General features: G+C 40.6%; 1 pseudogene; it reads left to right on the forward strand.

The window, feature by feature from the left end:
• Nucleotides 1-23,059: 23,059 nt before the first annotated feature.
• On the forward strand, nucleotides 23,060-24,550 carry LOC139010101 (serine/threonine-protein kinase MARK2 pseudogene; annotated as a pseudogene).
• The last annotated feature ends 560 nt before the right edge of the window (nucleotides 24,551-25,110 follow it).

A 25,110-nucleotide genomic window follows, 5' to 3' on the forward strand; every position in this document is an offset into this window, starting at 1 on the left:
AAAGCAGGGAAGCGATGGTTGAGGCTGGGTGACCTATGGGCACCAGCAATAAGAAAATGGTTTCTGAGTGGTGCCCATTTAGTGTCCTGCTGAAAAGAATATGCCACATCCCTTCTCTCTTTTAAGTAAACACTGGGGCTTCTCTCATGAGCTGAATATACTCAGGATCTTTAAATCCAGGAACTGTGCTGGACTTTTCTACAGGTTATTTCCACTTTTTAAAACAATTTTACAAGGTTGATATTATTCCTGTTTCAGAGATAGAAAAAGAAAGGGATTCTTAGAATAATTAATACATGAAGGTTTGCAGCTCAGGTAACTGGTAGATCCGAGAGCAGATGGAACTTCATGTCTCCCTGTCTCTGAACTTCATGTTCTTCCCACTGGAGTAGTAGTTTGGGTTCATCGACTTCTTGAGAACCTTATGAAAGTTTTGACTCTTGAGCATAGGAAAATGTGTGTGGACCAACATTTCTGTTTGGGTTTTATGGCATCGATGGTTAAGAAGCCCTTCATTTTGCATCTGTTCTTTCTGCCAAAAGAAAGTGGGACAAAGTGCAACAGAATATACACTGTGGTATTTTGGGATAAGTGGGCTTCTTTTCTAAGAAAAGTGACTCCCAGTAAGGAATGAGGTAGGGAGGAAGTGATTCATGTTATTTCCATGTCAAGGAGAAACACTTTTATCTTAGGGAAAGAGAGAACAAGAAAGAGAATGCTTTACCACCCCTCCCCCCCCAAAAAAAACAACTTTCGTATTTTCTATGACACATACAGTACAAAATTAGGTTTTTTTCCTTTTCCCTTCCCTAGACCCCATCCTCTCCTTCAAAATCTTAGAAATTTAATATTGTGGAAGTACATGTAAAGAAAAAAGAATGAATTAAATGGGAGACAAAAATGTTGAAAATGTACATGGTGATATTTCATGATATTTATTGATCCACTCTAACAAAATGTTTGCTTACCATTTTATTTGGTTTTCTCTGTCACTGGCATTATAATTTCATAGAATTATATTCCGCTAAGTAAAATTAACAAGCACTGATATTTACCGGGGCTTAGTCTGTGTCAGGCACTATGCTCTAGCACATTCTTTAATTTACTGCTTGGGACGATGCTACGTAATGGGATCTGGTTCCCTTTCTCCATCTTACAGATAGGGAAAGTGAGGCCCAGAAAGATCGAACATCTCAGACCAGTTTAGGCAACTAAACACAACAAGATACATGCCTTAATAGGTAACTTGTTTAGGATAAGAAGTTACACTTGTTTGAAAGACAGGATTTATTGCTAGTCTTGGTTGACTCCAGAGCCTGTGCTCTTTAACCCTTTCCACTAGAAGTGTGGTCCAGGAACCAGGTGCGCCCGAGTCAGTGGGAAGCTTGCTGGAAATGCAGAATCTCAGACCTCAACCCCACTGGTGTGCTGGTAAATGTTTGACGGCCAGTTTTTTGGGTGAGTGTGTGTGGGGAGGGCCTTTGCAGTATTCACTGATTTCCCTGGTGTAAATGCTCCTACCGTGGCAGCTACAGATGTGAAGTCACTGACCACACAGGAAGCAGTGTTGCCATTTCTTCTGTCCAGTTGACAGGAGCCAGTTCGCCACATCGCTGCACCTCAGACCTACTGAGTCAGAATCATGTCAGCAAGTTCTCCAGGCAACTCGTACATTGAGAAACACTGGTCCAAGTTACTGCTTTCTATTGCCTCGTTTTATGAATTCCAGCGAGACTACTGGTCCCAACCTGGTGTTCTGCTGCCCCTTCAACTCCCATCATGCTGCAACTTAAAGGAAGGACTCCTGTTGGCAGTGCTGGGAAGGGCAGCACATTAGTCTGGCTCCTGATCTCTGGACCACTGGAGTAGGACTCAGTGTAAAGAGAGAAGCAAGCAAGTGTTCAGGGAAATGCCTGCTGTGACTCAGCCAGGCCTACTGAGGGAGTCCCTGGAGAGCTGAAACCCTATTCCTCAACCTTTATGCAAGGCCCCTTCCCACAGAGCTGTTAATGGTGGGAAAGGGAAGAAAGGAACAAATACTGCAAGGTAGGGATTTAGTTGCAGAGGTCTTCAGAATGCATCCCCAGAACAATGGCAGCCTGACATACTGTTAAACTACAAAGTTAATATTTTCTACTTAACGTAGTGGAGCCAGTGTAATGTAGCAGCTATATGCAGCTTGATTTTTAATTTCTAGTTTTCCTCTGCGATGTTAGTCCTGTTACTTAACCTTTCTCTGAAATTTCATTTTTACACTCATAAAAATGGGGATAGCAAAAATGCTATCAGACAGGGTTGTTGTAATGTTTAAGTTTATGTGAGGTATTTACAAACTGTTTCTTTTTCATAGCCCTTAGCAGATCATAAGCACTCAATAAATCTCAACTACCATTTTATTATCTGTTCCTTTAAATAGCTTAATTACAGTTTATTTCTAATATTATGCTATTGTGCTCTGAGAAGATGCTTGATATGATTTCAATCTTCTTGAATTTGGGGAGACTTTGCTTGTGACCCAATATGTGGTCTATCTTTGAAAATGTCCCATGTGCACTTGAGAAGAACGTATATTCTGTGGCTTTGGGGTGAAATGTTCTGAAGATGTCAATTAAGTCCATCTGATTTAGTGAGTCATTTAGGATTGCTGCTTCTTTGCTGATTTTTTTGTCTAGAGGATTTATCCAGTGATGTCAGTGGGGTATTAAAGTCCCCTACTATGATTGTATTGTTGTCGATCTCTCCCTTGATATCTTCCAGGAGTTTTTTTTTTTTTAATGTATTTGGGTGCTCCTACATTGGGTGCAAATATGTTTATCAGGGTATGTCCTCTTGTTGTATCGATCCCTTTAGTATGATGAAGTGGCCTTCCTTATCTATTGTTATGGCGTTCACTTTGAGGTCTGTTTTGTCAGATATAAGTATTGCTACCCCAGCTTATTTTTTCATTTCCATTTGCCTAAAAGATATTTTTCTATCCCATCACTTTCAGTATGTGTGAGTCCCTTGTTCTGAGGTGGGTCTCTTCTAGACAGCATATATATGGGTCATGTTTTTTTATCCATTCAGCCACTCAATGTCTTTTGATTGGAGCATTTAGTCCATTTACGTTTATAGTTATTAATAGGTACTTGTTTGTAGCCATTTTTATTTTTTGTGCCTGTATTTCTTCTTCCCTTTTTATTTCTTCTTTTTACACCAGTTCCTTTAGCATTTCTTGCATTGCTGGCTTGGTGGTGATAAACTCCCTTAGCCTTTTTTTGTGTGTGTGTGAAGCTCCTTATTTCCCCTTCAATTTTGAATGATAGTCTTGCTGGATAGAGTATTCTTGGATTCAGGCCCTTGCTTTGCAGCACTTTGTAAATTTCCTTTCATTCCTTTCTGGCCTGATGTGTTTCTGTTGAGAAATCATTTGATAATCTAATGGGAGATCCCTTGTACCTAATGTTCTGTCTCTCTCTTGCAGCCTTTAAGATTCTCTCTTTGTCCTGAACGTTTGACATCATAATTACAACGTGTCTTGCTGTGGGTCTTTTCGGGTTAATCTTGTTTGGGACTCTCTGTGCTTGTGTGACTTTTTTCTTCCCTACATCAGGGAAAAAATAAATAAATAGTTTAATTACAAAATATGATTTTTAGCAATTTAGTAGATATAAGCACCAAAAAATAAATGTACGTTCAATTGCTTGTACCTTAGGAATTTATGTGCTAGGAAAAATTGTTAATTTTAATCTCTACAAACATTTTTAATTCAGAGATTGTTATCATGGTGGAAAAATGGGTTTAGGAAGAAACTGATTTTGGTTTGGTAAGATAAGTTGTACATTATTTTTTACTTGAAATTCATTTTTTAAAATATTCACATCACAAAGGGAAAGAACTTCAAAAGGACCAATCTGCTTAAAGAATATTTCCATCAAGATAAGTTATGACTAGAGAGACCATCTTTTATCCAAAGATTTCAAAAGACTTTACAGACATTAACTAAATATCCCTCTGAAATATTGTTAACATATGCTGTGCCAATTCATTGTTCAAAGATCCTTGTCAAATGGAATAGGAGCAGGGTTTCAGGAGCAGGGGTCAGGAGCTCCCATTAGTCATCTAGTAGGCCATGAGGCAAAACAGAATGAAAAGAAAATGAACCCGACAAGAGAGAATATCTGGATGGCTGTACTGAACAGTCACCTGTGGACCATACATGAAGATGCTTTTTCTCTCGAAGAGTAAAAGTGCGGAGGAAATAATTCCTAATCACTTGATTCGTGTTCCTCCTCTTCTTTCTATCCTGCATTCATTCACTTGAAAAATGACTCATCTCAATCAATCCCTTGCCAAACTGGCTGCCTGGTGTTTCCTAGAATGTCTCTAACTTCTTAGAGATCATAAGTAAAGGAACTGGTGCTTCCTCATAGTATTTCAAAGTCACTTCCACTCCCCATCCCACCCTACGTGCATACACACACACACACACACACACACACACACACACACACACTGTTCCCTGGGTTATATCTCCTATTCTTATTTCTCTGCTAGTATTTCTGGGCTTCTGATGCAATATTTCCCTTAGCTGGTAACCTCCATGGTTTTTGCTGCAAATCAGACTGGAGTTTTCCTCCCTGGTCTACTCCTGTCCATGTTGTCACACTTATCTGTGGAATTTAAGTTGGTAATGCATTTAGGTGGAACATATCTATGAAACACAAATCAAGATAGAATCACAATACATCCAATTTGCTGTGCACTGTTGGTGTTGATAAAGAGCTGTATCTGAGAAGAATTCAGCTCCCATTTTCTGCTTTCTTATCATGACCATTATCATGGAGATTAAAAGAAGCAAAACAAAACAAAGCCTTTATTTTTTGGGGGGCGGGGGGGAGTAAATATGAGTAACCATCACTAAAATAGACAGGGCATGTATAGGATGGTTCTGATATTTTGAAACAGATCATCTCTAACTATAAGTCAACAATTTATTCAATATCTGATATATTAATAGTAAAATAACCTAAAACTTTACCGGGTTTTGGAAAAGCTTAAAACACAAAGGCAAGGACGGTAAGAGTAGGAAACTTGGATGATTATTTACTTTGAAATATAAATCTCTTGCCCTTTATTATTCTGTGAAGTGCTCAGATCTTCTTAACAAAACTCAAAATAGCATCAATTGCCTAAACTCCAAAGAAGAGTTGAAGAACAATAACTTACACTTTCTTTAATGTTTCAAAATGTGTCTATAATGGATATACATTGAAAAATGTAGAAAGTGCAGAAATACAGAGAATGAAAATATAAAATCACTTGTGATCCCCTCTTTGTTGTTAATATTTCACTATTGTCTCTTTCAGTCTTATGTTTCTTTTACAGTAATTATACACATAATATTCATGTATTCATTAATTTATTCACTACTTTATCATTAGAAATGAAGAAGGAAGGAAAGTTAATTTGTCGTGGACATTTTCCTAAACAGTGGGAATTCAGTGACAAATAGAGTAGACCTAGTTTATACCATGACAAACTTTGACAGTCTATAGTTATGATTATTATAATGTACAGGTTACAATACTATAAAATATTTTTTGAATCAATGATTCTTAATAACTAAAAACCATTCTATTCTATGAATACCATATTTTATGTATCCATTTCTCTATTAAAAGATCATTTTGCTTCTGAGTTTTGACTCTCATAAGTAGCAATAAAAGAATGATTGTTGCTAACAAACCTCATAACAACTCTGATTCTTTCCTTAGGAAAGCTTTCTAGAACAGGATTACCAGGCTAAACCTTCAAAGGTTTCTGGTACCAATTGCCAGGAAACCTCGGACAGGATAATTCAGAACGTATATCCCCAGGATGCTGTCATTCCCCCCATCCCTCTGTGTTTTGAAGGAGGAAGGGAAAGGCAGTTGTTTCCCCAGTTTATAAGGATAATAGCTGTGATAATTGTGGCTCTTTATTTTTTCTTTTAAAAAAAAGACAATTGTTAGTTATTTATGAAACCAATTCTCTGCCTATAGGAGTGTTGGGAAGGTTGCAGAGTCAGGGGAGCATTCAGACTTTTTTCTGCTTCACATAATGGACAAAGAACTCAATTCTGACATTTGAAAGGGCCTTTGATGCCACCATAAAATGAACAACAAAAGAACTCCAAATATATTTCTGAGTATGTAGTTTTGGAGGGGATAATTCTGATGTTATTTTACTCGGACTCACAGTGTATGTTCAGATCATATTGCATATGATCTTGCCTTGTTAGGAGGCTTCAACTTAAAATAACCAGCCTGCTTAAGACTTTACCAGGGGAAGCTGAAACATGATGAAAATACTCTGGCAGGGACCAGCAGATGCTTGACTCCAGGGGCAACGGGCCAAGCTCTTGCCACCTGGACGCTAATGGGGAGCCGTGAGTGTGGTTCTGGCTCGTGCTCCTGCGATCCATTTTCTGAACTGGGATTACAAAAGTCTCTGCCCCTGAGGATGCCTGTGTAGTAGGAAAACGCCAGAGTCTTTGTTTTCATTTCTTTGACATATTTTTCTCCCCTTGAATTAGCAAATTATATTGGATTATCAAAGTTTTCTCTAGTCTTCAACTGTGTTTTTTTGAAAATCTCAAGTGGTATTTGACATTTGAGTAAATGAGTGGAATGGCTATATGCATCTTAAACTAAGGCCTTGCTGCTTTCAGTTACCTTGAACAAAACGCTTGTGTCCATAAGTGGAACCCCCTCCAAGAGGACTCTTAAAATAGTTACTTCCTACCTCTCTTCTTGTTCCCTAGTGTTTTTCTACATATGCATTGGATAGTCCTTCAGTCACTCATTCATTCAATATATCATAATAATCTTAATATGTCTTGATCTAGGCATTGTATTAGGTTCTGGGAAAGACAGTCTCTGTTATAATAAGGCCAACATTCAGAGGGAATAAGAAAAATACCAAAGAATCCAACAAGCCAAATACTTAGAGTTTGCCACAAGTTGTATTAAAGAAACCAACAACATGACAGCCATGTGGATAAAGAGTATTCAGTTGTAGTGTGGTGATTAGAAAGGCTTCTCTGAGGAGGTGAGGCTTATGCTAAGGCCTGATACGTGAGAAGGAACTAGACAGGCAAGGTGTGGGAGAAAAACCTCCTATCCTAGGCTGAGGTCAAAGCACATGCAGAGATCTTACCTTGAACCAAAAGAGGGTCAGGCTTTGGCATCATCGCATCATCAGTCTGTCAGTCCCTTGAGGGCCTGTACCTTGTGCACACTATCTTTCCTTTAGCACCTAGGGCAAATTTTGGTGAATATTAAGGCCTTGATGATTTTTGTTGAAGAATTGAAGGAATGGCTACATGAGTCCTCTATGTAAATTTACATGCATGGTGATATTGCTAAGGAACACTAACCACTTTCCTGTCAGCTTTGGCATCTCTAGGAGACTGTAGTGATTCACATGGAATGATCATTCATCTTAGGAAAATAGTTCACTCTACTATCCCTAGAATATTTCAATATGTTCTTGGCTTTTGGACTTGGTGACAGAGTTTCCCTCCCAAGCACCTGTGGTCTACAATTTCACTATGCATGTTCAGTGGTCATAATTTTTCAGCTTTGAATTACAGCTATAATGTTATTATATACAGCCATATCTTGGAGATATTGTGGGTTCCATTCCAGACCACTGCAATAAAGTGAGCTATAATCTTTCTACTGGTGGAGGGGCTTGTCTTCAATTTGAAAAAAAAAAAAAATCAACTTCTGAGAAGTTCAATAAAGCAAAGCACAATAAAACAAGTTATGTGTGCGTATGACTATTTGGTTTAAAAAAACAACTTAAATTCCTATCAGAGCTATATACTAGGTTTTCCCTGTTAACATGGCAGATTTTGTATTCAAAGAAAACACAATAATTTCAAGAGAAACATCAAAAGTGCTTTATTCAAAGTAATGTCCATAGCTAGCTACACATTTCCCCATCTTTCAGGGAATTTGTGGGTACCGTCCCAATAGAACTTTTCTTGTTTTGAGGCAAACCATTCAGAGACCCAATTTTCCACTTCTTTGTATGTTTTGAAGTGCTGCTCAGAAAGTGCCTGTGCCATTGATCGGAGCAAGTGGTAATCTGAAGGAGCAAGGTCTGGTGAATACAGCAGGTGGGTTAATACTTCCCAGGCAAGATCTTTTAATGTGTCTTTAACTGGTTTTGAAGTGTATGATGGTGCATCATCATGAAACAAAATTACTTTGCCATGTCTTCTGGAACATTCTGATTGTTTCCTGATCAAAGTGTGGTTCAAATTGATTATTTGTTGTCAGTAGCGATCAGTATTAACAGTTTCACCTGGTTTTAGAAGCTCATAATACACCACACCTTCCTGATCCCACCAATCACAGAGCATTGTCTAATTTCGGAAGTGATTTGCCTTGCAGTTGATGTTGATGGTTGATGTGGATCGACCCATGATTTTGTGTGTTTGGGATTCTTAAAATAAATCCACTTTTCATTGCCAGTCACAATTCGATGCAAAAAGACTTTCTTTCGTGCCATTGATGCAACATTTTACTGATGACTTTTCAGTTTTCCATTTGTCTTTTATTCAGTGGATATGGCACCCATTTTCCTTCCTTTAAAATCTTTCCCATTGCTTGTAAATGATCGGAAATTGTTGAGCAACGTTTAATCTTTCTGAAAGTTGTTTTTGAGTTTTACACTCATCTTCATCCAATAATGCTTGTAGTTGTTGGTCTTCAAACTTTTTCAGTTGACCTGGACATTCTTTGTCTTTCACATTGAAATCATCACTTTTAAAGCATTTAAACCAGCATTCAGAAGAATCTTGACATGGAGCATGTTCACCATAAGCTTTCCGAAGTATTCAGCAGCACTTTTCAAAATAATGAATTATAACTTCCCACAAATGCTCTTTTTTTGGCACGAAATTCAACATTTTTAAGTGTAAAAATATCTATGATGTTAACACCTTCAGCAAATTTGACATATGAAGTTTTGAAGCTTGTTGTCAATACAACAAAATAGCATACATATCAAATCGCATATATATCAACATATGTGTAACTCCATCTATTGAAAAAAATCCCTATTATTAACCGGTACACCCAGTACTAAGTATTAACATCGTAAGATCTTATTATGCTCAGCATCACATCTGTATTTACCTAATATACATTAAATATATAACTATTAATTTTTTTATAAAAAATCATCTGTTTTAACTTAGATTCTATCATCTACTATACGTATATATTACTACTTGGCACACACTTCCTATTCCAGTCCACACTGATATAAATTCTAGGCTTTCCTTCCATTTCCCAGTCAAGTCGCATGTCAAACATTCCAGCTCCTAGTGTCACGATGATTTTCAGGGTGGTGTGGAGTGTGCTCTTGTCAGTTGTGTTAGGCTGGGCCAGGAAGAAGAATGGAAGGAGTTCAGGATGAGCGGCTGGCAAGAGCCTTTACTGCCCAGAATCGGTAAAAGGTAGGCCGATTGTGGCTTCGTTGTATTGGCCTCAATGCTCCAACAGATGGGATGAGCTCTTTGAAACTGATGTCTTATAGGAGTGATTCTTTATCACACTGGGGTCGCAGACCTTTTTTAAGAAGCTCTTGAAAACGGAACTTTCTCCCCCATAAAGAATTCATATGTAGTATAAAGGCAGGAATATATTTTCAGGGGGTTTTAAGGGATCCCCTGCATCCCATCAGTGGGACTCTATTTCCAGCTGTCAAGGACCTCAAGTTAAAAGAAAGCAAAACAAATACCAACAAACAACCCTGCCAAACAAGCAGCATTTATTGAGAGCTTATTATACTGCAGGCCTTGTTCTCAAAAATTCACATGCATTATGGCTTTGTGTCTTTCAATTATTCTCACTATCTCCTATGGTATATGCTATTGGTAATCCTATTTCAGAGAGGGGAGAAAAGAGATAGAAAATAAGAGGTGGAGATAGGTTCAATAATTACCTGAAGGCCAAACTGCTAGGAAGTATGGAGAGTCTGATCCTAGACCCTGAGACTCGCCCTCTTCACCTTGTGCTTCCTGCCTTTCTTCTCTGTCTCACTCCTCCTTAATCATGACGAGAGGTGAACTCTACCATGTTCGTTAGGTGAGGAAGGGTGCTGCCAGACCTTGGGTGATTGACAACACCAGATGTTAATGCTACAGATTCTTCTTCCAAGAATGGAAGCCATCCATTCTGAGATAGGCAGGGAATAAAGATAGATTTGAAAATGTTCGGGTGGTAATTAACACTCTCTCTACTCTTTTTTACCCAGCAACATGCTCAGTTTCTGTTTTCCTAGATGAAGTAAAAAGTAAAATGTGCCTTCATTCTAGTTGCCACATATTCTAATTTTAAGAGATCACAGGTTAATTAAATTGATTTAAAAACAACTTTTGAGTTTTACCTTAATTAACCCTCCAGGTGTCCTCATTACTCTGCTCCTATTCAGTGCTGTCAGTCTGCCAGGGGAGGGTTAGAACCCCTCACCTTCTCAGGTAGAAGGGGAGAGTGGGAAATCGCATTTGCCTCTCGGTTTGATTAGTGGAGCTCATTAGCTGTCAGACAGAAGGTGCGAGCCGTCCATCAGAAGCGAACAGCAACACCAGTGACATTTATTGCATGCCCAGTGCTCAGAGGCTGCTGAGAAACTGATTTTCATTCTCATGCATTGCGTCCCCCAAATGGGACTTCTCTAGGATTCATTAGCAAGCCCAACCAAAATTCCAAGGAAGGAAAAGGAAAAAAGAAGAAAAAAGACCTTAAGAGAACCAACGCACACAACTAGCCCCACACACTCAAAGCAGAAATAAAGGAGCACAGTTTGTCACCTGCTCCCATCTTTCTAGCTGATCCTGCGTGTTATTTACACCATTACAGGAGTTGCTGTTCCTGGTTTTCCTGTGACTTCCCAAACAGAATGGGCATCAGACCTATTTGGTTGATGGTCCCAACACAGTGCAAACCAACACTGGTTTTCTAAATTGGTCACCACATGCTTACCTTTCTATGTCCCCTGCTTGTTCTAAAATGCTTCTGGAAACCAACTTGAATGAGTGCTTGGCCCCACCACACAACAGGCAAATGCTTCACAGGCAAAACCTCAGTGTATGGAACCAGGGAATCCTCTGAAAGCATTTCTGACCTTTTTTTTGTCAGTGTAGAAAGGTATTAAAAAAAACCCCTTATGAATAAATATCAGCAAATGGTCATTAACCTAACTGATTTATGATTGACATAAAGAAATGGACACTGACTATGTACATAACAAACTAGAGGTGGTGCAAACCTGGGCTCAAGTTCTCATTTGCCACCAAACTAGCTATGAGGCTTAGTTTCCTTTCTTACACAGTGTAGGTGTGCTGAATGATACGTATGGTCTTTTCTGGATTGAAAATTAATATGTCTTTATGATTATGGGTAGTTTTGTATCACTCTTTATTCTACTAGGTATTGTTATTTACCCAATGGCAGAGAAGTACACTGAGACACAGTAATGTGAAGTAACTTGCCCAAGCGTGTGCAGTTAGTAAGTGCAGAAGGCAGGAGGTGAACCCTGCAGCAGTAGTGGGATCCTGATGGCTCAGCCGTTCCTGGTTCCAAGATCCTTTGTAGCTCTAACAGTCTATGATTCAAAGCTGTAAATCTTTGAGTCAATGAATGGCAGTTTTTCTTTATATTATTTTAACCGTTGGCTGGGCCTGAGGAGATCTGATAAAAATAACAGGCACAACGTATTCCCCCTATGTCCTCCTCCAACCACTTTGGTTCACAATGGGAAGTGGCAGTGGAATGATGCCAGGGGACCTGTGGCCTTCCCCTTCCAACTGGTTTCTTCTCATGTCTCTGCAGAGCAGAGAACTGAACCAGGAAATTGAAGAATTTCTGTATGGCTTACAATTTCAAGGAAAGATGCATCAAGAAGTAAAATTTTCTGAAAAAAACAAACAAACCCAAAAAACCTCACTTTGGAAGGTGTTAGAATGACCTGAGGAGCTGTTAAAAATGAGTATCCCAGCTGCCAGCATGGAGATTCTGGTCCTACCTGTTGGGCTCAGGCATCTGAATCTTTATCAAGCTCTGGCTCATTCTGATGCAACTAAATACAACTAAATAATGTTAAAGAACTGTCCTAGAGATGCTGAAGCCCATTTGGGCTACTGTAACAAGTAGCCTGACTGGGGGCTTGTAAACAGCAGATAATAACTTATCACAGTTCTGGAGGCTGGAAGTCTGAGCTCAGGGTCCCAGCAAGCTGGGTGAGGGCTCTCCTCTAGTTGCAGACTTTTTTGTTTCCTCACATGGTGGAAAGGGGTAGGGATCTCTAAGGAGATCACTAAATCCCATTCATGAGGATTCCTTCCTTCTTAAGCACCTGCCAAAGACACCGCCTCCTAATACCATCACCTACGGGGGTTGGGGTTGGGGACAAACATTCAGATCATAGCAGGCAGTATAGCCAATTCTCAAAACATTTCCATGCTGCTTTTGAGGTCATCCCATAGGTTTTTACATTCCTTATTCCAAAGACAAGGTTGATGTATTCATCTTTGTCCTTGGCATCTCTACCTGGCTGTCTCCTAGTCATCTCATACTTAGCCCAACACTGCACTTTCGATTTTATCCCCACTGAATATTGTCCTCCATCTCATCCCTGTCCCAGTAAATAGCATTACTAACCACCTGATTATTAAAATACAGTTTGGTGAGTCAGCCTTGCCTCCTCTCGTCCTGCTCATGCTTTTTCACTTTCCCACTCTTTGTCTTTCTCCAACTTCTCTAATCAATTAGTAAAACCCTTTGTTTTATACCCAAAATATATCTTTCACTTACTTTTCTGCATTGCTACTCTCACTTTTCTAGTCTAAGTTCATACTGTATCTCACCTGAATTTCTGAAATAGTCTTCTCACTGGTCTTCCTGCTTCCAATTTGACCTACCACCTAGCAGCTAGCGATTTTTCAAATGTATGAACCAGACCACAACACTTCCCCCACTTAAGACACTCTAATGGCCTCTCCTTGCGAATAAAATGAAATTCACACTCCTTCCCAAGGCTGCTAGGCCGTGCATACATGGCTAGTCCCTGCCTAGCTCCAGATATTCCAGCCAGGGCTCCTGTGCTCATGCTGTCATCCATGTGGGAGAGAAACATCGACTGGTTGTTTCCCATATACCTTCCAACCCGGGATCGAACCCGCAACCTTTTTGTGTACAGAATGATGCTCCAACCAACCGAGCCACCTGGCCAGGGCTGAATCCCTCTTTCTGTTTCTTTAGATCTCAATTAAATTGTCACCATCTCACAGATGTGGTCCAGACTTCTCAGAATCTGACCTCAGAATCTCTATCACAAGCTACTTGTATTTTCCTTATAGGATTTATCACTATCTAACTTTGTTTGTTTGCTTCTCCCAATAGAATGATACCTCCATGGAGTCAGCAGCCTCATCTGTCTTGTTCTCTTTTGTATCCCAGTACCCAACACCATACATGACACTTAGCAAGATCTTATAATTTATTTGTTGATAAGTTGTTTGAATATTTCCTTCTTTCAAAATATGCAAAAATGGGATTATGTGGATAAAGGTATAATTAATGTGAAAGATATGATTCAGAAAAAACAAAAGAATAGATTTGTGTGTGGCATATCTCCTCTGTCCCTTAAAATCTCACACTGCAGAATCTTTTAAAGTAGGACAACCCATCCGCATTGATACCATCCATGTGTTTCTATCTAACCAGAGGGAATTTTTCTAACTCATGGCTCTCTCTTTTCCAGACAAAAGGCAGCTGTTCTCCTGGTTCCTGGTACAGCCCACTGTGCTCATGGTGGCCTCCGCAGTGTGGATATGGAAGGTCCATTGAACATAATGAAAGGTACTTGGCTCCAAATAATTACAAAAAGTAATGATGATGAACTGCCTCATGTGTTCCTCTGCTGTGAAACTCCTTGTCTGCTGTTAACTCGCGAAGCATCCCGTGGTGGTAATGTGATTGCACTTTGAACGGTTAGACAAATGAAACACTGTGGGTTCCTCCAGAGGCTGCATGAGGCTAATTCTCTTTGCTTAAGTGTTAGACACAAAGTAAGTCTAAATTCTTTCAAGCAGTAAAGTGTTGCTTTTTTTTTTTTCCAAGAGCTCACATTTAAGAATTAGCTCACACATAAATCTCTGTGAAGGCTGCCAGTTTGCATTTTGAGAGACTTAAATCAGAGAGGTCAAGTGAAAAAGTAGTAATTACGAATCTTCTTTGTGTTTGGAACTATTGTTAGGTTGTTTTCTTACACCCAATGCAATTTTTTTCCTTCGCCTGGTGGTACATCTTGATTTTGCTTTGGCAGAGACTCTTTCCCCAACTCTTAAGACTTATTCAGGGGTGAATCCATCTGATATAACAGTGGAAACAATTCAGAAGCTGTACCAATCAGATTGTCTCTCCCTGGAATTTTAATCCTGAGTAGAATAACTCAACATTTGAAAATGGTAGTATGTGATGATGAGTCCGGGAGAGATTTTTTTTATTGGTTCCAGAACTCTGGTTCCTCATGCTTCCAGAGACCTTGTTCTTAAGCCTTTCTTTTAAATGTATGTGCTGTTCCTGGAATATATAAGTATTTTTTTCACTTACATGTTGGGTACCTTGACAGTGCTTTTAAGAAGGTACTTCCTTTTAGGAGTGAAATGCTAAAGTGTGGGGCCCACGCAGGTTGCCACAGGTATTCAGAGAAAGTTGCAAGGACAGTAGAGGTCTAGGAAGCCATCATGGAGGAGGCAGGGAGGCAGACAGAGGCAGGAGCACAGTAAAGGACAGAGGAATAAGGAAAAGAGACAAACATTTGTGGAAGGGTTGCCAATGCCAAACGTTTCCAAGGTGGCGTTTCATTTCATCATTATAGCGCTATTGTGAAGAGACATCCAGAAGACTGGATAACTTGCTCCAAGTCCCCACACTGGTAAGTAGCTGAATCAGGGTTATATTTGGTGTGAGGCCAGCCATCATTCCACTGCACCACAGGCCTTGGAAGTGAGGTAAGCATCGAAACATTATTTGAACAGAATCTAATGTACACGAATTGAACATCCAGTGTGTTCTAGGGACAGAGGATGCAGTGTTGAGAGACAAACATGTTTATTTCCATAGAATTTATAGTCTAGCACTGGAGACTGAAAGTCATCAAGCTATTGCGAGACACTGTGATGAGTAGGTGGGGTCAGCATAAAGAATTCTTCTGGAGCTAATGAGAGAATCCTAATCTAGTTCAGGAGAGTCAAGAAAGGCTTCTCAGAGGAAAAAATAGAAAGGTTAGCCAGGTAAAAAAAGAGTGTGTTTGATGGGGCTGCCGGGGTTGTAGGAAGGGTTTTCTCTGGAGACTTGGGGAAATCTAGAAGTGAAGGTATAAGGTACCTTTGAGGAACTGCATGCAGTTCAGTGTGGCTGGAGTTGGTGTAGAGCAGCGGTCGCCAACCGGTGTTCCGCAGACCACTGGCGGTCCATGAGGTCGAAAGGTTGGTGACCCCTGGTGTGGAGGGCCTGGCTGGTGGTGTGGTAGGAAGTGGACAGTTAGGTAGGGCCAACTCAGGACAGGCTCCGGGAGCATCATTGTTATCCGCTCTACGTAATGTAAAATGTGGGAAGTGTGCTGTTGCCTGTGCTTTTGCTGCAAGGACTCCTTTTGGCAGCTCATAAAGCAATGATGGATGCCAAAAATAATATTTCTCAGCTTTTGCCACCTTGCTATATATTTCCCACATGTGCTTAAGGGAAGACTTGAATCACCAGAATCATTAATAGGCTTATAATGTAAGTATTCTTGAGGGATTCTGAAAAAAGCTGGTCATCCTTATTTCTCTGTCTCATATTTTTGGAGAAGCATTTTAATATTTGCATGACCTTTAATCAAACATACTGCACATTTTAGAGCCCTGTAAATTACTGCCTTCCTGTAAGTACTAGGGTTGGGGGGACTTAACAGTACCATTTAGAAACACATAAATTTCATATTTTTATTTTTTTGCTCATGCAGGTTTTATTCCTGTTTGTTTTTGTGTGGATTTTAAAATTATGCCTATGGAAATTAAGCAGGATTTTATTAGCAATAAAAATTTTCCACCCTGGCTGGTGTGACTCAGTAGATTGGAGCATCTTTCTATAAACTGAAAGGACGCATGTTCGATTCCCCAATCAGGGCACATGCCTAGGTTGTGGTTTAATCCCTAGTCAGGTGCATTGCAGCCAGTCAATGTTTCTCTCTCTCTCTCTCTCTCTCTCTCTCTCTCTCTCTCTCTCTCTCGTCAATACACATATTCTCGGTGAGGATTAATTCTTTTTTCCAAGTTATCTTTCTTCTGGGTCTAATGTAGTTCCTAGAGCCCTTCTCAGGCTATAAAAGGACTGGGTTCTTCAAAATCTCTAATCCTTAATCATCACTAGCTCATTAACATCACCTCTCTTCATTCCTTTTTTCTTGTCCTCATAAGAATAGTGACACTGATCTAAACAATATCAGGATATATTTCCACATGAGCTTTTAAGTAAAGAAAATGGAACCTTCTTCACTAGATGCCATATCCAGCTTTGGATTTCAAGGGACAAAAACCAACTCAATGATCTTGAGCATAAAAAGAACATTTATTGTTTCTGGCAAAAAAAAAAAAAGAGTCGAGGGTACCCCACTTTAGGCATGGCTGGGTCCAGGGACTCAAATTATACTAGGGAGCTTCTTTTCCCATATTTGGGTCCATTTTGTTCTCTGTGACTGTCAATCTTAGCAGGTTCTTATGATGCAATAACTATTCTGTGGCCCATGGATGCAATGTTCTGACCAGCCAGATCAAAGGGCATATGAAGCTAATATTAGTTTCATGGAAAACACAGGTTTTGTTTCAAAATAAGGGGGTCAGGGGAAGGACCACAGAGAGGCAAAAATGACAGATTTGTCTTACACAATTACTTTTCTTAGCAGCTTTTGGATTTATGATACTGCAAACATAGTAAAAGCATGATCTCATTTTAGAGATATGGTAAGGCATTATTTAGCCATTGTATTTTTTAATGTTGACAGTATTACAGATGTCCCCCATTTTCCCCCTCTTTGCCCTCCCCTCCCTCCACCACATGGGGAAGAGATTAACCAAAGAACATACAGGCATATATGCATAGCCCATGGACACTAACAATAGTTTGATAATAGCCATTGTATTTTTGAGGTCCCATGATTACAAATTCTATAATATATAAACTTTTAAACTCATGTGAGGAGTTTTACAGTTTCACAGTTTTGTTTTGTTTTTCTCTAAACAAAGCAAGGTCATTTTAAAAAATTACTTTGTCTTCCTTTCTTCAGCTACATTGTGAACATTTTCATAAGGATGCTATAGTTCTGGTTTGGAGAAGACAAGAATCTGATAAATCTTACCTTTCGGCCCTGACCTCATTTTCTTAGTAGCTTTTCCTGTGCCTAAAAGCAATCCGTTTACTTCATTAAATGCGTCACAGGTAATGCAAGAGTGTTTTCTGGCAGGTGCCTCTGCAGGATAGCCATAAGGACCTGGGGTTCTGCCTGGAGAGGGGTCCCTAATAGTTCATCCTACCTCCCACCGAGAAACAGGAACATTTTCTCGCCATCATCACTAAGTGAAACAGAATGAACACTTCTGATGGAATGCTGGCAGTTCTGTAGATTAAGCAGTATGAAGAGCAAGTCGGATTCTTTTTATTAAAAACAATAGAACACCCTCATTCTATCCTTTGACTTTATAGAATTCCTGTCTATACCATGGAATATCATAATTGAGGAGCTGATGTCTCTACTTATGGGATGCAAATAGCTCCCCCTTTAGTTCCCTAAATGTAGGGTGATTTTGAATCACTTGCCTTGGCCTGTTTTGCCCATTACCATTATCCTCAGTACCTACTTCTTTGCACAAGCCCTAGAATACACGCCTCACTTCTTCCTTAAACAACTTGCGTTTGAAGATGTGATTCCAGTTTCCTGACTGAATGTTTTTGGTCCTCTTCTTTTTAGGTAAAATGAAAATAGCTAATTAGCAGCTCTCTTCTTCATGATCTCAGCGTTTTCCATATGGGTTATGGAGAGGATTCAGAATTATTATTTCTGAGGTATTTATCCAAATTGATTAGAGAAGACTTTTAAAAATGACAGATGCGTACTCCTATGAAACCACCACCTCAATCAAGACACAACATTTCCATCATCCCCAGAAGGATCCTCATACTCCTTTGCAGTCAGGCAACCACCCATTGCCTTTTGCCATAAATATCAATTTGTATTTTTAGACTTTTATGTAAATGGAATAATACACTATATGCAGTTTTTAAAATTTTATTTTATTGTTGATAGTATTACAGATGTCTCCCATTTTCTTTTTTTTTGCCCTCACCTCCTCATACTATTGTCTGTGTCTGTATGCATATCCAGTCCCCCAACTGAGATCTGTTATCCTGTTCCATACATCTATACCTCAGGCCTATTTTGTTCATCAGTTTATTTTGTTCATTAGATTCCACTTATAAGTGAGATCATGTGATGTTTGTCATTCTGTAACTTGGTTATTTTGCTTAGCATAGTAGTCCCCAGGTCCATCTATGCTGTCTCAAATGGTAAGAGATTCTTCTTTTTTACAGTTGCATAGTATCTCATTGTGTAAATGTACCATAGCTTTTTATCCAGTCATCTACTGATGGGCACTTGGGCTGTTTCCAGATCTTCTGCTATGAACATAGGGGTGCATATATTCTTTCTGATTAGTGTTTTGGAATTCTTAGGATGTATTCCAAGAAATGGGATCACTGGGTCAAATGGCAGATCCATTTTTAATTTTTTGAGGAAACTCCACACTGTTTCCCATAGCGGCTGCACCAGTCTGCATTCCCACCAGCAGTGTACTAGGGTTCCCTTTTCTCCACATCCTCACCAGCAGTTGTTGTTTGTTGATTTATTGATGATAGCCATTCTGGCAGGTATGAGGTGATCCCTCATTGTCATTTTAATATGCATCTCTCTGATGACTCGTAAGTCTTAGACTGACAGCTTTCTTAGAATTTATTTGTTGGAAGTTTTTTGTTTCTTTGGTTATTATTACTTCTTCAATTTCAATGGTTGTAATCTATCTATTCAGATTATCTGCTTTGTCCTGATTTAGTTGTGGAAGGTTTAAGCTTCTAGGAATTTAGCCATTTCTTCCAGATTTTTTGATTTATTGGCATATAGTTGTTCATAATATTTTCTTACAATCCTTTGTATTTCTTTGGTGTCAGTTATTACTTCTCCTCTTTCATTTCTGATTTTATTTATTTGGGTCCTGACTCTCTTGCAACCTCTTCTTTTGCTCTCCCTCTGTCACTGTGCTACAGCCAGCCTGGATTTCTTTTAGGCCTTTGAATGGCCCTCATCCTTTGTCTCACCCCAGCCTCTGGCTAGAATGCTTGTCCTGCACCCCTTTTACACCTGGCTCATTCTTACCTCCAGGTCTCAACTTCAGTGTTACTCCATCAGGTAGACCTTCCATCACAGCAGATTCCTCTCCCTGTAATTCTTTAACTAAGAACTCCATTTTCCTATGTTACCTATATTACATTATCACTTTACTCATCTGTTTATGTTTGTTATCTGTCCTTCTCCTGGACTTCATGTGAGCAGAGATGCATCTCCACAGACAACTGTTAAACCATCCCTCCCCGCCCCCCGCCCCTTGTGCCTTACACTTAGAATGTTGAGTAAGTATACTAACTGAAGGTAGAAATGGATAAAATAAAAGCTCCCCTTTTCCTAACTGGAGCTCACAGCTCCCTCCCAGACAGGTCTACATCTTTATGCCAACACCCAAAAGCTTCATTGTGCTTCCATTACCTCTTAGAAAACCATTACAAGAGCATTTTTGCCATTAAGACAGCAATGATTTCCCACAGCCATTTCTAAACCTTAGTGGGTTGGAAGCTAGCTTCACCAGAACCTGCCTCTAACACAAGAATTCAAAAAAAGCTGCCAGTTTAAGACAGGCAAGGGGGCACTCAGTGCTCCATTTGCCAGTGGCAGTAAGGCTTAAGTATTTGAATTGCCCTTCCAGGTGATTTGTCCTGTTATTGTTTTGACATGGAACCATTATATTAATTCTGATATTGGCACCACTAGCTGCATCAAACCAAGTGTCTTGCTGCCAGCTTGAATAGCTAAATGTTCTATTTTAGCCCAATTCAATTGTAAATCTCAAAGCCTTGAGGAAAGGTGCATCTAACCTCTCATGCATTGCGACAATTGCTAAATCAGTAATGCAGGCAGCTGTAAGCCAGGAAGCTTGGTCACTGCTCATCTGCTGGCAGATAAATCAATTCTCTAGCTCACCTAGACCTTGTTAGGACCTTTTTGGTTGTAAAAGACAAAATTAAATGGTTCAAGCAAAAATAGAAATGTACTGGGTCACTTCACTAAAAAATGCAGGAGTGTTTCTGTCTGGATTCAGGATTTCAAATGGTGTCATCCTCGACTCTGAGCATTCACATGCTTCCCTTACAGGCTCCTGGTGGTGGCAAGATGGCTGAGAGCAGTGCCAGGCATACATGCTCACAGGTCAAAGCATAAGCACACATTTCTGTCAGTCTCCTTGGCTCTTACTAGCTAACTTACATGGTGATTCTGAAACAATCACTGTCTTCGGGAGTATAATGCTCTGAATGCTCAGGCATGATCATATGGTCACCCAAAACTTTGGATGGGTAGAGGGCACAGAGAGGATAAATGGTGATGAAAAAAATATCTCCACAAGGACTCTCTCCAGCCTAGCTGGAGTGGACGATGGCAGATATGGCTAACCAATCCCTGAGTTGCAAGGTTAAAAAGTACTGATCCATGAATTTATGTTTTTAATCTTAAAAGGCCCCCAAAATTTATCTCATTCACCTGATTGTACACCCAACCCTGGAGGAGACCTCAAGTTAGATTTATCCAGAGCTTGGCTTTTGCATGACAGTTTTACATTAAATGTCTTATCTTTGAGTCTGTATCTACTTGGCTGAAAGAGATCAGAAAATGTTCTATTTTGTTGGAATTATTTCCTATAATCCTATATAATAAAAGGCTAATATGAAAATTGTCCCCTCAACCGGGAGTTCAACTGCCTGCAGCCCCTTCCCCTGGCCAGCCCGCCCTGATTGTCCCAATTGGGGTGGGCTGGCCGGACCCCACCCATGCACGAATTTGTGCACCGGGCCTCTAGTTGGATATAATTACTAGTAAGTTTTAGACTGACAGCTTTCTTAGAATTTCTCTCTCTTTTTTCCTTTCTGAGCTTATTTAATCTGTTACTGGAACTTGTAAACATCTGAACAGAATTGATGAGGTAACCCCCTTTGCGTCCAAATCAGCTCAGCAATAGGGACTGTCATGCTTAGGAGCTGAGTATAAATGATGTAGGTAAAGGTAACAAATTAAAGTGTTGTAAAGGGAAAAGCTCACAGGCTAATCCTTCTAAAGATTCCCTTTACACAAATTGAGACTTTAGGAGGTAAATGTTGAATTAATCACTAGAGTAATTACTTATACATGTGATTAAAACACTCCATGTACTGAAAGTAGGGACCTTTCTTCAAAGATGGGTTTGAAACATAATGTGCCAGAGGTTCTTCCTATGCCCTCAAGCCTGCCTCTCCCTCTCTGCCTCCATAAAGGGTACAATTTGCCCCAACATATTACTTCACTTTGCACCCCTGCAGAAATTATTTCATCCAGAGATTTCAGTGTATTTACAAATGTAAATTAACAAGCCTCATTGTTTCTTTCCACAGAGATGATTCATTTAAGTAGCACAGAAATTTACCTAAGTGGCCTGCTCAAGTTCAGAAGTCCTCTATGTAATCTGTCAATGAATATTCAAAGTATAAAAATACGTTGCAATCTCATTGTAGATCCAAATTCATTGCATCCAAGTACCACTGGAGGGATGAGTCCTTTCCTTTAATCTTGACAGCAAGGCTCCTACCTGTTGGCCTTTCCTCAGCCTCACTGAGCACCCACATACCTGGAAACCCAGACTTCAGCCCTCCTCTGTCCTATCTTACCTGCCCCAAAAGCTGAGTGGGGACAGAACATGAATTTCTTACAGATACTTTTTATGAATCACTTTAATTAAATAAGTAGTTGGAAATATTTTATTTTGTTACCCCCAAATTTTCTATGTATTAAATACTTGTTTTGTTGCCACTCACTGTGCTAGATACAGGGAACACTACAGTCATGCTCCTCCCTTCATGGGAAGGACTGACAGTAAACAAGAATCAGCCACACTGTGGTCAGTGCTAAGACGACGACAAACCTGACCAGCTGGGTGAGGCAGGTAGGAATGGATGGATCAGGGGCATCCTCTGTAAGCAGGTGATATCTGAACTGAGGCCTGGAGCATGAGAATCAGTCAGACTTTTCCTTTGTGTGTGTTGGTGCACTTGCATCTTACAGATTTTCATTTCTAATAAAGTAAATATCAATATTTAAATCCCACAAAAACAAAAAGCTCTTTGGGGTTGTCTTTTTGTTTTTCCCAGGTATAAGGGTCATGAGACCAAAACCTTAGAAAACCACTGTGGTTTATCCCCAGCCGTGATTGGTCCATTTTTTGGTCTGACTCATAAGGTGCCATTGTGATGGAATTCCAAACCACACCCCAGCTGTGATTGGTCCATTTCTTGATCTGACCTCATAAAGAGCCACTGTGATGGAACTGCAAACCATACCCAGCCATGATTGGTCCATTTCTTGCTCTGACCTCATAAGGTGCCACTGTGATGAAATTGCAAACCACTCCTTATATAAGACCCTGACCACGCTGAGGTTTTTGTCCGTTATAGCCCAGGAAGCTGCTTTGTGGTGACCTGTTGGACTTGGACTCCTTAGCTTGTTTTGGCCTTTTTTTTCATTTTATTTTTTATTTTTATTTTTCTATTTATTTTATTTTCCTCTTTTAAAATTTTATTTTTTTCCCAATTTTTTTATTTTATTTTTATTTTTATTTTATTTTTTTGGTGCCATGTTTAATGCCTTTGCAGCCCACTCCACTGTCAAGGAGCGCTGTATTGGCGATTACCTCCTCCTGCACACCATCGGCAAGGGATGCTATGCCGAGGTGCGGGTGGCCCAGCATTTGCTGACCAGGGCACAGGTGGTTGTAAAAGCCATTAAAAAGCAGGGCATCTCTAGATTTTTCCAAGAAGTCCATTGTTTTAAGAGCTTAAATCACCCAAATATCACACAATTATTTGAGGTGATTGCCACCCAGGACAAGTTTTTTCTCGTTATGGAGCATGTGAGTGGAGGGGACTTACTTGAGCACTTGGAAAAGTACGGCACCATGAATGAGGGAGAAGCCCGCGCCATGTTCCGGCAGGTAGTATCCGCGGTCCAGTACTGCCACCAGAGGGGCATCGTCCACAGGGACCTGAAACCAGACAACATTCTCATAGATGGTGATATGACCATTAAATTAGCAGACTTTGGTTTTAGTAGGGAAGTGAGCGACGATAAACAGAACACCTTCTGTGGCACCATCTGCTATTCGGCCCCAGAGATCTTGCAGCGTCATACCTATGATGGCCGCAAAACTGATGTATGGAGCCTGGGGGTAGTCTTGTATAGGATGCTGACAGGGGTGGCACCTTTTGAGGGGGACAACTTTGTGAACGTGAAGAGGCAGATAGTAAGTGGACATTTCCATGTACCACACTTTATGTCAAAGGAGGTTCAAAAACTTTTAAGAAAATTACTCACTGTCAACCCTAGCCAAAGACCGACCCTGGAAGACGTAATGAAGGACCCCTGGTTCAACAAGGGCGAGGAGGAGAAGCTGAGTCCATACAGTGAGCCGCCCTGGGGTGAGTTGGACCCACAGGTAATAGAAATCATGCAGAGCCTTGGCTTTAAGCAGGATGACATCCAGGAGTCAGTATCACAAAGAAAATTTGACAGAGCGATGGGCACATACCTGATCCTCAAAATGATGAGAACCAAGATGCCAGGCCGCAAAGTCAGGGTAAGGCCCTACCGTTCCCCTGGCACCGGTAGCATGTCTTCAAGCCAAGAGGTTGGTCAGCCATTTGATAAGAAGACCAAAGAGCCTTTCATTCCCCCAAACTGCCTGTGGTTGAGGGTGACCACTCCCCCACCCAACCTGGAAACCATGACCACCACTCGCCCAGAGTTCAGGACAGACACCCCCAGCGCAGACCTCCAGCTTGGCCCTGCGGGCTCCCCCACCACCCAGAGCAGCAGCAGCACCAGCACCAGCACCAGCACCAGCACCAGCACCAGCACCAGCAGCGGTGGGGGAGCCCCAGTGGGAGCCGTCCATGAAAGCTGCCTTAAAGTTGAGCAGCCTGAGGGTGGCACCCCAGCCTATTCCTCTGGCCCCATCAAAGGCCAGCACGGGGTGGCTAGGAGGGCCTTCCAATTTCTCTTAAGATTAAAATGCTGTGGGTCCACCAAGAAGAAACATCTCAAAAGAACAAAAGTCAGACCAATATGATTTTTTAAGTTGTGGACTGTCAAGCAGGGCCAGTCAACTTGAAGGTGCGGAGCTCCAGGAAGGCCGGTCAGTGGTATGGGATATGAACCAGAGGTTGGAGGCAAACAGCTGCGGGTGAGAGCGGTGCCAGAAGTACACACTGTGTGTGCCAGATGCGAGGACTTGGTCCAGTGGATGATGGAGGTGTGTAACTGCCGAGGCGTTCTCTGCACGGGATCCACATCAGGAGGGTATCGAGCAGCGCCCTGGTCTTCAGAAGCATCTTATCCAAATGCCTGCGGAGCTTGTAGGACTGCTTGCAGCCCCCAGAGGTCCAAGAGGAGAGGCCCCCACCTGAATGAGACCAGAGACTGGACTTTTTCCTGGGTCCCTTCCCTCCCTTGCTCCTTTGCTCCCATGTTTGTGAGCTGCTTATTAAATAAAGTATTTGGTTCTCTCAAGTTTGTTAGTATAATATACTTGATGTTCCAGAAAGATGTACTGGGTACTCTGTTTTTCTTCCTCTGCACAGAACTGGGGCTGTGCATCCTGCAGTTGGAGAAGCGTGCAGTGATGTAGTA

This window comes from Myotis yumanensis, unplaced genomic scaffold, assembly GCF_028538775.1.
Source record: "Myotis yumanensis isolate MYYU_CA2020_CCGP unplaced genomic scaffold, mMyoYum1.0.hap1 SCAF_5, whole genome shotgun sequence".
Taxonomy (NCBI): domain Eukaryota; kingdom Metazoa; phylum Chordata; class Mammalia; order Chiroptera; family Vespertilionidae; genus Myotis; species Myotis yumanensis.